The sequence below is a fragment of the Myotis brandtii genome, unplaced genomic scaffold, assembly GCF_000412655.1.
Source record: "Myotis brandtii unplaced genomic scaffold, ASM41265v1 scaffold398, whole genome shotgun sequence".
Lineage (NCBI taxonomy): Eukaryota > Metazoa > Chordata > Mammalia > Chiroptera > Vespertilionidae > Myotis > Myotis brandtii.
The window spans coordinates 1504819-1520959 of NW_005365280.1; the positions used below are offsets into that span (position 1 = coordinate 1504819).

The 16141-nt window shown below is 39.4% G+C and overlaps 1 protein-coding gene across 10 annotated transcripts in view; it reads right to left on the reverse strand.

Moving 5' to 3' along the window:
* The window catches only part of ATXN1 (ataxin 1), a 440907-nt gene that overhangs the window by 421418 nt on the left and 3348 nt on the right, over window positions 1-16141 (reverse strand). For 7 of the 10 annotated variants that reach the window (XR_001363440.1, XM_005873029.2, XM_005873027.2 and 4 more), the window contains one exon: window positions 9221-9335. The gene's annotated coding sequence lies outside the window, so the exon portion shown is untranslated. Of the gene's footprint in view, window positions 1-9220; window positions 9336-10032; window positions 10080-10593; window positions 11212-14809; window positions 16124-16141 lie in introns of those variants that run through there. The other 3 variants (XM_014545181.1, XM_005873030.2, XM_014545183.1) reach the window with 3 other exon arrangements.

Sequence of the window (16141 nt, forward strand, 5' to 3'; positions counted from 1 at the left end):
CCTTAGACATTCAAACACCAAGCAACTTTTTCCTGCACTGAATTTTAATAATAATAGAGTTCTGTGTGGTTGTAAGTGCAGTATTATAAAATTTAAATATCACTGAGCATTGGACCTTTTTTCCTCCTTAGCACAGGCTTCTAACACAGATTTATCCCCAGTATCGTTCATTGTTGTGATGCACAAAGCTACTCCAACAAATAGATGCCACAGCTTTTTCCACCACTGTGGACCACTGGGCAGATCCTGGTTCCAGATACAATTCCTTAAGTCATGGTCTCTATTAATAGATGGAATATGACTGAATAAGGAGTAACAGATGAGAAAACAAAGTCCCCCAAACCTATTGAGCAAGGTTAAGGATTCTGGGCTTTATGCCGAGGGCCATGAAAAATTGGGGGAGAGGGGGTGAAGCAAACCAGAGATTCAAACAGCTATTTAATAGTAAGAAATGTTCATTTTGGCTTCCTGAAGGAAAATGAGTTGGACCGGAACATCTAGAAAGATCATTTAGGAGGAACAGCACATACCAACCACCCAGCCCAGCTAAGCCACAAGCCCAAGTTAAGGCCTTGAGACCAGACTTCTTCAAAGCTCAGTGCCTAGAAAACTGCCCCCAACGTCCCACCCAAAGACTCTTTCAGGAGCAGCCACAGCAGGAAGGAAGCAGGGCAGCAGTGTCCCCTCCAGTGAGCATGGGTGACAGTCACACCCAAGGAGCCCACGCTCAGCAGGGTGGTCTGGGGACTAAATGAGTGGAAGGTGTGAAGACCCCAACCGAGGACCCCTGGATAACCATCCGACTCCACCAGCATGAAACTCCGGACTGATCTCTCCAAGGCCTAAGTGAGGGAGGCTTCCAGGCTCCCAGCACATCCCGGGGCCTGGCTTCCTGAGAAAAACATGGGTCAGTAGCAGAGGGCAGAGAACCCCACAGTCAGGCAGAGGCCTGGACAGCTAGGAAACTAGCCCAGGGTGGGTAAAGGTTAAGGAGAAGGAGTGAAGAGCGGGTGGGAGGGGAGGAGGAAAGGGGGCCCCTGGCAACAGAAAGCACTAGGCTTTCCAGGGGGTCCAGTTCCAAAGGGGAGCAGTGGGCAGATGAGAATGAGAACTATTCTCAGCAAAGCTGAGCTGTAGGCCAGCCTAGTGCAGGGCATGAGCTGCCCAATCTTCTGTCTTCCTTCCAGGTTGGCCCTGGGTACAATCCCAGAAAAAAAAAAAAGAAATTATAAAAAATAAAAGAAAATCAGACTAGGGAAATACCTGCAGCAAATACGACTTTAAGAAATATCTGGAACTCATCAAGAACTCATATACGTAGATGATAATATCAAGACTCCCATTTGCTAATTGTGTAAGAGGAAGGTAGTAAATAAACATAGATGGAAATGTTCTATCTTGGAGAGGAATCAAAGGAATGCAAATTTTAAAACCAAGAAGCCTGTTCAATTAGCCAATAATAGTAAGTCCCACAATTAATCAGGTTGAGTAAGACACATTCATTTGTCATTTGTAACAATGTAAATTGGTACCAGCCTTCTAGAAAGCAATAGAAAGCAATTCAGGGCAAGCCCCCTCTATCGTATTAACAGCCTTCTTATGTAATTGTGTCTCAGGTCAGTACTAAAGTGTATGAAGATGTTCAAAGAAGCTTTATAATAGTAAACAATTAGAAACAACTCAAATGTCCACAAATAATACAAAACTTAAATTAACATAAAACAACTTTACAAAATATTATATAATCCTTGCAAATGATAACTGTAAAGTCTAGGCTGCAAATGAGAACGTTTATGCTAAGTGGAAAAAGCGAAACAGGAAAAAGAAACATGTTAAATCGTCAAGAACCAGAAGACAACACATAAAAGTGAACATGATTTATGGACTGGGATGGCAGAATCAAAGGGAACTTTTGCTTTTATTGCCTTCCTTTTATTGCTGTAATGTATAGGCAACAGATGTTTAACATGTAATATTTCTAGCAATCATGTAGTAGTGAACAACCTCTTCGGTGGAGCAGATCGACCTGCGGAGAAGGTCACGGCCAGAACAGTACAGGGTGTCTAGGCTTTCCCAAGTTTCAAAGGTCCATTTGGGATTCAAACCCTGCCCAGGACAGGCTCTGAGGGGCTCCTCGTACCTGAAATAACCCCAAAGCACAGTTCTTTCCTTTGTTCTTGTTTTTTTATTTCCAGCTCTTAAGTGCTATGTCATCTCCCCCTTTTTGACTTTCAATTTTTAGAATCATGTATTGAGATCCGACTATATACAATATATATATGGATGCTCATTTGATCCTTCAATACAATCCAGTAGGATAGATGTCATCATCCTCATTTTACAGATGAGGAAACTGAGGATCACAGATTTCAGAAATGTAGCTTGAGTCACACAACTCAGGAGCCAGGGCCAGAATTCTAACCTCCATCTCCCCATTATCAGAGCCCTCAGTTTAACCACCATGAATACTGCCTCTCCCCTTTCTCTCTGCCTATGAAACAAACAAAATAAACCACTCTTAAAATGCCACTGCTTGTATTTACACTAGCTGCCTAAAAAGCTATACAAATTGCAATGAATCAAGAGATATCAGTACAGACTGCTTATAAATTAAGCAATAAGACAAGGTAATGCTGCCCACACTAATTGCAAAAATTGATGCAGAAGAAAAAAGAAATTACCTTGACACTCAAAGCTGCACCTGCAGGTAAATCAAATGACGTCAAAAAGGATCTCTACTTGCCAATGAAAAGCAGGATATCACCCTTGATACTGCTACAAAGAAGGGCAGAGCTTCTGCACTCTCCTTGCAAAAAAATTACTCCACAATTAGCTGAAAGATTCCTTCCAATTATAATGCATCCTCGCTCCAGAAATAGATGTTGTTTGGGGCAATGGTAGCAACAACAGTAAAAAGGAACAGAGGAAGGATTACGGTATGAAACTAATATAGATTGGGTGATAAATGATTTTAGGCACCACTTAAGACTTAGTCTATAAATAATGACACAATAATAGCTAAAATGTAAATTATAATTAAATACAAGACCTAACAAAGTCAAACAACAGCAAATGATGTTTGACAGAGCAAAGGTCTTGGGGGAGCCAGGAAGAATTACAATAAAATCTATTCATGGAGCTGCACAGTGTTAAGATAAAAGGAGCCTGGGAGATCATTTCTCCCAACTAGCTTTTATTTTGTAGATGGGGAAACTGAGCCCAGCAAGGTAGAGTGAGCAGAGCAGGAAACAGAAACTCAGTGTCCAAACCCCCAGTCCAGCTGCTCCCCAGCACACCACACTCACTCTGCAGTAGACTGGAATACTGGAGAGCTACTCCATTCTAAATCACATTTTAAAATGAGCATTAAACATTCTATAAATATTAAATTCCTTTTTAACAATTTTCAAATGCACAGGGGCACATTTAAAAAAGAAGCCTGGTTTTGATTTCTTTTGCAAAACGGCTCAGTGTTTAACCTAGTATTGAGTGAAATATTAACAGGTCATATAATGGTTTCAGTGTTCCCTCAGTAAAGCTAAACAGAATTTGAAAAACCATATCCTCTCTCCCCCTCCCCAGGCCTACAGGAGTTTCTGGAGCACACATTAAACTCAACACTGTTCAACAAGCCCATCACTGTTAAGTAACTCATCAGAAAATAAAGAGGGAATTACCAAAGGGGAATTGCCAAGCAATTAGTTCTCTGAAGCAGATGACATACAACTGTTGTAGGGAGGAGCTTCCCGGTTAGTCATATGCCACAGTCAGAGCCTCCTAATCTGTAAATAAAAATGCATCACATATGATTACAGCTGGGATGGAGGCTGGGGCTGCCAGGCTAGGGCACGGAGAGAAAATCCCAAGTCCTCTTCTGTTCTGTGTATCTACAAAGCAAGAGACATTGCTCTAAAGACATTTTTTTTTAAAAAATCTTTGGTAAATTTCATTCAACATAAGAAAGACAAACTGGCCTTCTCTAAGCAGGCTAAGAGCAAAGTGATCTCTCTTTATCCTCCTGGCATGAGTCGGTTAAGGTTCATCCGCTGGTCTAGTGAAGGAGAAAAAATGAGAGTCTGAGAGGGGTGGGGACAAGGGGTATAGCAGATCTGAGCTGCCTGACAGCCACCCCCACTAAAGGGTGACCTCTTTTCACGCACGTTTTGTTCTTAAAGCTTGCACTTAGCACCACCCCACTGCCTATCAAACTGGAGAGATAAATAGTTCCTATCTGCCAAATCTTGCAAGCTGAGCAATGACCCAGTGAAGTTCTTTGAAGAGTCAAAAGTTCATCGTCTCACAGGGACTCTTGATGTCAAACAACATTTAGAGCCCAAACACAGATAAGCATATTGCCACTGTCATCATTTTCTGCAATTAATAATTATTGAAAATGTGTAGGAATATGAGAAAGAGTGAAAGAAAACACCACAAAGACAGCCCATACGCGGCTCGGAATGGACAGGCAAGCATTAAAAAAGAAGGTTCATTGCCCATGAGCCCTTCCCTGATCCTGGCCTCTGAGAGTATGCTATTCCTCTCTTGTAATTGTTTAAATATTACTCCTGGACATACCTTGCCTTCTGGGCTCAACTGTAAGCTTCTTATGGACCGGGCTTAAGCCTTGAGAGACAATGCATGGCAGCAGTAAAGATGCTACCACTAGAGCTGGTCAACCTTGACCAAGTCACTTATTGCCTCCGTGCCTCAGTTTCCCCATCCATGAAATGGAGATAATAATAGTGTCTACCTCAGAAGACCACAATGAGGATTAAATGAGTTAACACACAGTGAGAACTACTGATCATCTCTAAATTTCTTTTAGGGCCCAACTGGCATAAAGCTTCTCACACAGTAGATGCTTATTAAATATCTGCAGAGTGACCTGCCCCTGGAGTTGTGTTTTCCATTCCTCTCACCCCGATCCTAACTTTCCTGTCTTTAGTGAAAGGTAGGTAAGTCATTGCCTCATTCTAAGCCCTTTAGGGGAATACAAACAGCCCATCTAAAACTAATGTAAAAAACAAAACAAAACACTTAAATAATCTTCAAATTTTCTTTAACTATATTAAAAGAGACTGCCCACTAACAGCAGTGTAACCAGATAATTTCCAGTTTTCCCTGTCATTTTGAGCCAAGAAGTTTTCACCCACTCCAAAGTCAAGGCTCACTAATCCTACTTTTTTTTTCTATAATATAAATGGGAAGCCAAACTTCAGAAAGCTGTGCTTTCTGTGTGTGTGTGTGTGTGTGTATGTGTGTGTGTGTGTGTGTGACATTTAAAAAGAGTCCATATAAAGCCTTCGGAAAAGCCTCTAAAGTTATAAAACACATCCATATTAATGTGATTGATCTAAGTACAGTAAATGAATTGCCACAAAAATGAACAATTGCTCCAGAGTCAAGTAGGTGGCACAATGTGATTTACGCATATCACGTGAAATGAATAAATCAACAGTGGGAAAGATCAAAGGAAATGCTGGAATTGTTGTTACTATGTACAGGGCCTCACTGAAAAGCTTCTTAATATAACTGTTTAGAGGAAAACAGAAGGATGGTTTGTTTAAATGACAACAGATAATGCATGCACGGAATTTCAAAAGCAACATTCGTTTTCATACACACACGTATTAGGTTTAGCTAAAATTAGCTCATGTTCCTTTCTTTTTTAAATGTCTTAAAGGAATAAAGGTTTCAACAAGATTTCATTGAGCTGACACTCCAAAGTGCCTGAGCTTCCAGGGCAGACCCCCCATTACCCACCCATGCATCATCCCCACTTCTCCACCCACGCACCCTCTACCCCAGGTCTTAAAGAGGAAGCATACAAAGGCTGTGCCACTCCAACATTCCAGCTTCTCTTCCATGCCTCTTACCTTCTCTCTACATATTTTGTACCAGCTGATGTCACCCCTGAGGTACAGTCATCCCCTTCTGCCTGTCAAACCTTCTGCCACACACAAAACCCAAAGCCCAATTTCCAAGATCACTTTCATGCCAACGACTCCTCCAAATTTATCTCCAGACCTGACCTGTCAGCAATTTTATTCCCACACCCTGTACTGTCTGCTGGGCTCCAGCAACTCAGATGTCCACCAGCACCTGTGCTTCAGCCAAAGGGGCCTTGTCAGTTACACACCGTGCACTCCCTGTCATATCCCAGCCACTTCAATGGTCTTCCTCCAGCTCTATCCATCTCTACCCACAGAAATGCTAACCAGCCTTCAGAGCTGAACTCAAATGATCCCTCCTCCTCAGTCTTTCCTCGTCATCCTACTCAGCATCATTCTTCTGAATTCCTTCTGTGTTAGAACGTACCCCAAGAAGTACAACCACCCCATTCTGCTTTGTCTTAGTTTTTTCCAAGCATTTCTTCTTTCACCTACCTGACCACAAAGAACACATAGAGTATAACCTCTTTTGGGTGGTTGTTACTCACTTTCATACCCACAGCACCGTGTAGTAGTTTAAAAAAATACACAATGAATACATGAATGAATCATTTCTTAATAGAGAAAGTGCCTGTGAACAAGTTATGCCATAACTTTCCTATAATCATATCTTATTTGCAAAATAACTAGAACCAGGGATATTGTAATTTAGGTTTTTAGAAAAACTTTAATGAATATAACAGAATACAACATGAATGACATGATTTCCCTGCCCACATTTAGCCATCAATTGTGAGAACTCTACGGAGGACATTATTTATGCAAAATGTTTAAATAATGCTTTATTAGCTTACTTTAAATGCAATCGCCGAAAATGTCAGTTGCTTGGAATTCAAGGTGACTCTGCACTACTTTGTCAGTAATACAATACAAATATTTGTAAGACACTTACTGGTAGACTTGCTTAATATAATGTAAAAACTTCAGTATCATCTCAATAAGTTTGTACATATTGGCCAAGAGATATGACTTTCTGATGCCTGAATTTTCACAATAAAATTATTTTAAACACCACAAGTTTTTTAAAAATTGCACATGTATTAACCACATATTCAATTAAACTACTTCCTTAAAAAGCTTAAATGTGAGGATTTTCTGCCTAGCATATAATTGTAAAAATGGGTAACATCCCTAAGAGATAAAGTAACAGTGAGGCATGTCACCATTTTTTATTCAGGTGACAGAGACCTTAAGAAGTTTATCTTTGGCCCTAGCCAGTTTGGCTCAGTGGATAGAGCATTAACCCCCAGACTGAAGGGTCCCGAGTTCAATTCTGGTCAAGGGCACATACCTCAGTTACAGGCTCATCCCCCACCCTGGTCTGGGTGCATGCGGAGGCAACCAAAGGATGTTTCTCTGTTTCTCCCCCTCCCTTCTACTCTCTCTAAAAATCAATGGAAAAATATCCTTGGGTGAGGATTAACAACAACAAAAGCAGCTTACCTTTGCATGAAACTGCAGGGTGATCCTATTTCCTTTCACAGACCATCTCCCTAATCCACAGCCAATAAAATGCCAAGTACCCAGTTCCAAACTCTACAAGGATATAATGTGATAACTTCCTCCCTCCTCTGCTCCCCTCCCAACAGACTTCTCTGACTATCCTTTCTGGGACATAGTACTTCAGTCACTCAAGGTTTTGCTTGTTTTTACTCAAATCACAAATAACTTATCATGTGCATACAACTCATCAGTTCATCTTACAACAATATAAAAACAATACATGAGAATCCTATCCCAGTAAGAGAGTTGGATGAACACAAAATTCAGAAAAATAAGTAAGTCTCATTTGTTGTGCAGAGCTACAAATGTCTACAGGGTTGGTCCAAAGACCAAGGTATAGGTATGTTTACTTGTTCCTAGTCATATATGGTCCAGGAGCAACCATCACAATACAAGAATATCAGAATTACCCTGTCAAGACATAAGTTACTTGATGTTCGTGGATCATAAACCATATATGCCAGGCATTATCCTACCCTATATATGTATATTATTTCACTCCATCCTCACAGCAGCCCTAGGATAAAGTTCTAATATTATCTCCATTTTTAAGATAGAGACACTGAGGCATCAAAAGGTTAAAGGATGGCCCAAGGTCACAGTGGCTACTCTAGATGTAAAGCCAGACAGGCTGGTCCCAGAGCCCCATGCTCTTACCTCAGACGCCACAGAATTTACATGTAACTTAAAAGCTGGATCTTAGATAAAGAGAGGGAGCTCTTTATTTAAAGAAAGCTGAAGAATCATTTTCAAGATGAACATTTTGGTAAAGCAAATGTCCATCTTGTAACAAATTAGTTGAAAATCCATATTTTTATTTGTGAAGCTTGATGGAAGGTAGACTTTCCATCTCACCAAGGAAGGAAGTAGAACAGTTCTCAGGAAGAGCTGCCTGGAGACCACCCATCCCAGCAGTTCCCAAGCCTGAGGAGCCTCAGTCTGATTCCAAGAGACCATGAAGGTTCATTTCGATTCAATAGGTCTAGGGTTGAGTTCCAAATTCTATTTTTTTAAGCTCCCAGGTGATTCTGTTGCCCAGCCAGGTTTAGGAACCTCTGAACTAGTCTATTTCCACAGCTTCCAGCAGGACTGCTCCCAAGGCAAATAGAAACAGGGAATCTATTTCACAATTGCCTTTGGTTGCGTACACCAGTGTTCCCAAACCCTTAGTGCCCCAACTTGTGCCTAACTTCCATCTCTCCTGACTCCCTTTAGGCAGTATTCTCTTGTCCTCTCTTCAACCGAGAAGCGTGAGTCATCAACCCTGCATACACCCGGTGTCTGCATGACTTTCCACGCCAGAAAAATTTACTGTACGTGAGGAAATCAGGAAGTTGTAAAATCCAGACAGAGACAGAGAAATTCAAGATTCAACAAATACTGGTTGCCACTGAACAAAGAGGCCTCTTGCACATGTGGCACTCTTCAACAAAAAACTAAACCATGGAAACTGTGCATTCTCATTGCACTAAGTAAAAGTGACAATTAAAATGATCGGGCTCGAGCCCAACACACAATGGTCAATCATCACAAAATCAAATGCTAACTTCTTCATTAGCCAAATAAAATGAAACCAAAAAGAGAGATACTTTAACCCAACTTTTATAAAAAACTCTCTTGGCAATCTCTCTATTTCCAACACAATATGTTTGCAAAGACAATTATATTAAACAGTCCACAAAGTGCTAATGGATAGCTAGTAGGCGATTTTTCCAGGCCAGGCTTTATCTTCAGATGGGAACTAGCAAGCATCACAAAACTCTCACCTGATATGTGACGCACTTCTCTGTAGTGGCTGTGGAGGAGGAGACTGCTGTACAAGGATGACAAACGAGTCTGCAGTTTGAATGGACCACCTTGGTGACTTGCTGCACGGTGCTCCTGCAATGGTCCAGGAAGCGCAGAAGAGGAAATCAAAATGAAAAACAGAACAGATTGTTTTAAAAAGTAATTCCACTTAAGTGTCAATGCACTGAAATCTTCGCTCTTAAGAACACCAAATTTTGCATTTTATTTCAGGAGAATCACACAGATACCAGCCAGCTCAAAAGGCAGGTCTGGTTTTACTCAACGGGGCCTCGGAGGGAGGCCAACACACAAAAAGGTCATCCCCTCAATCAAATTAAGAGCTCGGTCTCCCCATTTGAGCCAACTACTGTCATTCTTTTCTCTAATGATTCTAACCAATCATCTGATCAACACATGCTGGTAATCACAACAATATCAGGTGACAATGAATATGGATTGAATAATAATTGAGCCAAAGTCTAATTTTAATGTGGCATATATTACTATCAACATGCAACATAAGGGACAATCATTAAAAAAAAGCACAGTTATTAGCATACCAATCTAATGGGATAGAAGAATGTAACACAGGCAGAAAAAAATTTTAAAAGAATACACATAGTCACTAGACTTTCCACTAAACTTTAAAGCATTTCATTATTAAATGTATGTATATTTCATTTTCATTTTGCCATAATGCCTTGCACGTGGTAAAGTAAAAAATTTTCTTATGTATAATGAATGTGTGAATGGATGAATGAAAAAGGGGATGAATGAATCTTCCATATACCTTTCCATCAGGGAGCTTGGTGCTTGTAGTTTTTGTGAGGTAAAGACCTATGCATAGAAATGGAAGAAGTTGAGGACTTGATCTGCTAACAGTTTCCAGCCCCATCTATTAAAATAATATGTTTAGATACTGGTAATTCCACATTACAGAATCAGTAGCACAGTTATTATTAAATATTCCCAAACTAGTCATCGCTGGACTGATTTCCAGTCTTTGATTACTGGAACTGATCTGCACATTTGTTTAGGCTGATTTTAAATTTAGTTTGGGCTTCCTAAGCCCATGCCAGGTAACAGTAGGAAGGAGAAAGCCCAGGATTATATTGGGAGTCAGAAAGAAACTATTCTGGAGCTATGAATATGATCTCCAATGTGAATAATCTGTAAACAGGTAGTAAGCCAATTATCCTTGGGTACATGGCAACACATCTCAGTAGTCATGATTATTTTCATCCATACACACTCACTATTTTTAAGAGCACAACCCAGCTGGAAAGGAAAATAATTTCAGCAGCTTTCCAACACTTTTCAAAGTAATGAATAGTAGCCAAAATATTCTTACTTCTAACTAATCCATTCACCAAGTATTTATTTAAGCATCTATTATTGCATGCCGGGGACTTATAATCAAAAGAAGTTCCATTTCCAGGCCTTGGTTTTAACCAGGTGTAATCTGTGAGTACAGAAAAAGAAGATAAACTGTACCAGACTAAAACGTCTTTGAAGACACTATCCCTCTACTAAAAAGCTTGTTGGGTTACAAATGTAAATAGTGGCCAAATTAAATAGATGCTCACAAAATTCTATTTACTCTTATACAATAATTGTTTTAAGGGGAGGAGTCTTGATTTGATCTAGTAACATCAAATGAAACATCAGAACACTGAATAATCACTTTCGAACAAGGTGCAGGTACCGCAGACTCGCAGGCAGCACTTGCTTTCTGAGCTAACAATTGTGAGGGTGTTTGCCTGTATATATCAATGTGTGTGCACACAACCCCATTTACATATCACCTGACAGATAAGGTTTTATAGAGTCCAAATTACAGTCTCCTCCTATTCTGCTGAAATGCAGAGAACAGTCAAACATGATGCAAATGCTGTAAAATATTAATTTACTTTCTCATTGGTATGCCTACTTATTTAAAAAATATTTGTATTATTTGTATTGCTACATCAGTTAAAGTAATTAAGAAAGTTAACATAACTTGCTGTATTCTTTTAAAGGAAAGAAACACAAGAATACACAAGAGCAAGAATGAATGGATTCATAGCAAAACAATACAAGCAATATAAAAGAAAATAACCTATTAACTATTTTATACAATATATACACTAAACATGGAATATTTAATATTTTAAAAGCAGAGCAACCTAACACAATACCACTAATAGTGGAAGATTAGTAAGAAAGGTGGCCTAAATAATATTTATGCGTTGGTCAATAAAGAGGAGATAATAGGTAAATAATGTAAACACGGGAGATACTATAAATACTTCGGAGAGAGTGGGCCAAAGCTCAGGGTGCAATAAAAGAAAAACTACCATATACAGTGACAAAAAAATACACTTTCTTTGAATGCTAGAAGCATAAATGCTTCTGGGTCAGTAGCAGTGTCAATTATCATTAAAAACTTCTGCTAAATGACTCCCTCAAAACATGTCATGTTAAAGAGCACCTAAGTAGAAAAAAAAAAAAAGGAGTTCCTCTTAGCCTGAATCAAAAGACCACAATCAGGAGAGCCTCTGTCCCCTTAAGTCTCAACCTCTGATTACACTACAATGAATTTTCTGAACAGTAATTTTCAGGTAGGATACAATTTTTGCTTACATTATGGCAATTATCATTGCATTTTCATTACTCCACAAATTGGATGCATTGAAAGTTATAGAAAAATCAATGAAACATTTCTGCTAACATCAAACATGTCAAAGAAAATATAATGCTCATTGCTTTTTTGCCTGTAACATTTCTAAACATGTTTTAGCATATTAGTAATGGTAATATATAGTACAAATATTTATTGTACATTAACTTGAAAAGTTCAGATTTATAAGGATTATAAAATATATACAGTGATAAAAGACAAAAATATATAAATTATGAAATAAAAAAGGGTTTTAAAGAACTGTTTTCACAAATAACAATTATTTGCTAAATCATTTTTTAATTTTTATTGATTGATTTTAGATAAAGAGGAAGGGAGAGAAAGAGAGAGAGGAGGACCATCGGCTTGCTGTTCCACTTATTTATCACTCATTGGTTGATTCTTGTATGTTCCCTGACTGGGCATCAAACCTGCAACCTTGATATATAGGGACAACATGCTAACCAACCGAGAGACCCACCAGGAATACCTAAATCTTTTTATTGCTCCTATAATTTTAAGCATATATTAAAATTATAGAATATATAAGCATATATATATATGTATATATCCAATTACAACTCTTTCAGCCAACATTTAAAAATAGTCTCTAAAACTAGCACTCAGTATACTCATCATTATATCCTCTCTTAAAGAATTTTTGAATGAGTATTTTATTAAACTGAATTTAATGAATCTAAAATTTGAACAGCATAATTCTATTGTTTTCCAACCTCATTCTTAAGAATAAAAAAAAGGGCAGTCCTATATGTAATGCCTTAGAACAGAAATTACTTCTCTATTGGGATTTTTAGATGATTTATTATTTTCAATGCTTTTAACAAAATAAGGAAGGCTGCTTCTGATAACTGAAAGTATGACCTGTACTAAATCTGTTCTTTGAAGCAATTAAACTGCACATATCTAAATCTCTCACAGAAGCCAACCATTCAAATCATTGAATTATTCTGGAAACATAAAGCAACAGAAACAAAATTATCTCTCTCACCCCTAAAACTTATATTCTGTCTTATGGCACTAGGTCAGTTTATGTATGCAGGTATTTAAGCTCTCCGGAACCTAAACTATGTTATTACTTTCAAACAACTGTAATTTAAAGAATTAACATTCACTCCTACGTTTACCTAGTTTAGTAAGATATATTTATTGACTAACTTCTATGAGGAAACATAGGGAGCTGGTGTCACAATATGTTAGTCATCAGACTGTCATTGAAGTTAAGTGCCAAAGTAAAATCCACTTGACATTTCAGAATGGAAAAAAAAATAAAGGCACATTATACAAAAGGAATGTGAGTCCTTAAACTCTGTAATGACAACAAAAACAGGAGTCACAGAAATATGTTCACTAACATTTTAATAATCTCTTCAGGCTGACCTTTCCCAGGACTCCCAAACAACTGAGGAAGGTATATTGAAACACAGGGCCATCTACAGGCATTTGACGTATAATCCCAGGGCTAAAGAGTTTTTCTTGAACCTTTCTCTAGTAAAAGACAATTCAGAAGCCCTGAAGCCAATTTATAATATTTCTGATAAAGTATCACTTCTGTTTACCAAACCCTCTTAAAACGAAATCCAGAGAGAAAAATATTAACTTTTCACAGTTCCCAATCAGGTACATTTCTCATCCTTACTTTAGCATGAATTTATGCATTCAAAAATACATGTTCACATTTTAGGGCAAGTAAAAACGATTTTCTGTAAGTCACAAAATATCATCCAGGACCTCCAAGGTGTTGGGTAAAATTTACACTTCTGTACCTTATTTTATATTCTTGCATCCCATCTGTTTACCTCCTAGGAATAACAGTAGCTCCTCGTTTTAACCGCTGCAATTGAGTAGGCCACAATCTAGTTACCAAACACATAAACTCACTACTAGAAACTGGTAACCTCACACCCCACCCTTGGCCCCAAGGGGAAAAGGATTTACCAATTTAGCTTGGGGACCGGTGGCAGGGTCACAACTAAATCAAGGTGTGATTTCAATTATTTTTACTTTCAAATATCAAGGTTACTAAAATACTTCCCTTTATGTGGATTGCCCGAGCAACACAGAGTTTCCACAACCAAAGCTAATTTTCTTTTCTTTTTGTAACAGTATTACTTGTCTTTGCTTAACAGGTTTAATAAGGTGGTGCCCTAATACAAAGAGTGGACTGCTGCTCTCTAAATTATTAAATGCTCATTAAATTATATCCCAAAATAGAGCAGAAGTTGTTTATTGTGCAAAAGCACCACACATTATCAGTCTACCAGCTACAGGCCTGTATGATCCCTTTCCTGAGACACAAACCTTTTCACTTACTATCACAGATTAAAGATCATGGCCAAAAGATCCAAATGAAGCACTTCAATACATTCAGAATGGCTGCCTACGGTCAGTCCCATTTTTTGCTATTATGACGGCTGTAAAGTTTTAAAATGTGACAATGGGGATAACTTTCCCAAATAAATTACTTCCACTGAGTAAACCCTTTAGAAAACCAGTCATGACTACTGTAACTTAGGTTCTAAAGAATGAGCACTTCCGCCCTTGAAAGGGTTAATGCCTGCAAGGCCAATGGCACCAGAAGGCAAAAGAAATGTTGCTTTAGTCAGCTCTGAAAGGTTTCTAACAAGTACCAAATACTTGTTGAACTGTTCACAATAAACACCAGCAGGATTGTCGGGCTCCTTTCACTGTCTGGGAGAGGCATTTACATACTGCACCCAGTAAGAACAGCTTGTTGGTCTCCTTTATAAGAGTATGGATAAGACTCATTCAGTGTCTCCCGTCCAAATGAAGGCGCAATTGAAATAGTGAAGTCCCTCTCGTCTGGCTTGGGCAGCACAAATACTGTGCATAAAACACTTGGAATAGTCCAGGCACAAAACAAACCCACCTGAATGGAGGAGGAACACTGCCTGTTGCCATGGCAGCCTGATCTAATTACATGAGTGATGGGGTTGGAGTAAGTGCTCCGAAAACCTACACCACTGACCATATCTACAAGAGGAGAAAGACAGGCAGGCAGGAGGTTCAGGGGGAGACTTCAACTTCTGCTTTATGTAGAAGGGGGCATTTAAGCCCATTTGTCTGTGGAGCTGTTAAAATACTGACTGATGCATGCACAGTTAGAGGGCAGTCAGAGGAGATTAAATGCCACAGCATTGGCCGTTATGGTGCAATCCTTTCCAAGAGTTCATGTGCAGGATTTTCTCATCCTCCTCTCTGGTGGTTTCCCCAGGCATGCGTTTCATTACACACACACACACACACACACACACACACACACACACACTAAACTCAAATATCAAACTTCCTTCGCCCACCAAATAAACCACAAGGTGGGCTTTACCAGGGGCTTCTAGGAACTGCAAGGTTCCTCATAAACCCAAACAGAAATGGCTTAGCTAACAGTGTTGAAAAGTAACTAGCTGAGCCTAAAAATAACCATCAAGTAACCACCCTCTGCTGTGTGCGACATGTAACGATGATGTTTAAATATTAAGAGCACCCTGCATTATAAAACACAAATGTCATTGAGCTGTGACTACTAGATTGCCAAAGGAGGACTTATTTGCATACACACATTCCCGTGCATGCACGACAGGATGTGCAGAGAGTATGCCACTCTAAGGCATTAGTTTTGATTCTGTGGGTGTAATGGGGGTCTTATACTGTTGCTAACTGTACCCTGTGGATCTCGCAGGGAAGCTAAGAATCTCTTCGGGGACAGAACCAGTTTGGAGAGGAGTCCCTACTGCACAGCATACGGTAAACAAAATAAAAATAGCTTGCCGTTCTCCTTAGCCACATCGCGCATTATATAACCAGCTTCCGACTGGCTTTTTTTTTTTCTTGCCCTTACTACTCTTCAGCAATTTCCCAATCTTCCGAAGTATTTATATTACCCTCTTATCTGTAGGATTATACACTAAGAAAGCAAAACAAAACAGAGCCGCCGCGGGATTGAACCGAACTCCACAGTCCTTAGAAACTGATTTTTTTGTTGTTTACTGGCTGGATCTCCACCACCACCCTACTTCCACCCCCAACCGAGGTGCTTGCTCCATCTCCCTAGAAAACCTGGATTGTTTCATCCCTTCCAGTCAGCCCTCTACGTGGTCGGAAATAAAATGAAAGCACCAGCCGCGGAGTTCGGGCTGGCGGCCTGAGGGCGGAGGGAGGCTGAGGAGGGGTCGGGCGCAGCAGAGTCAGCCAAGTGGCTTCA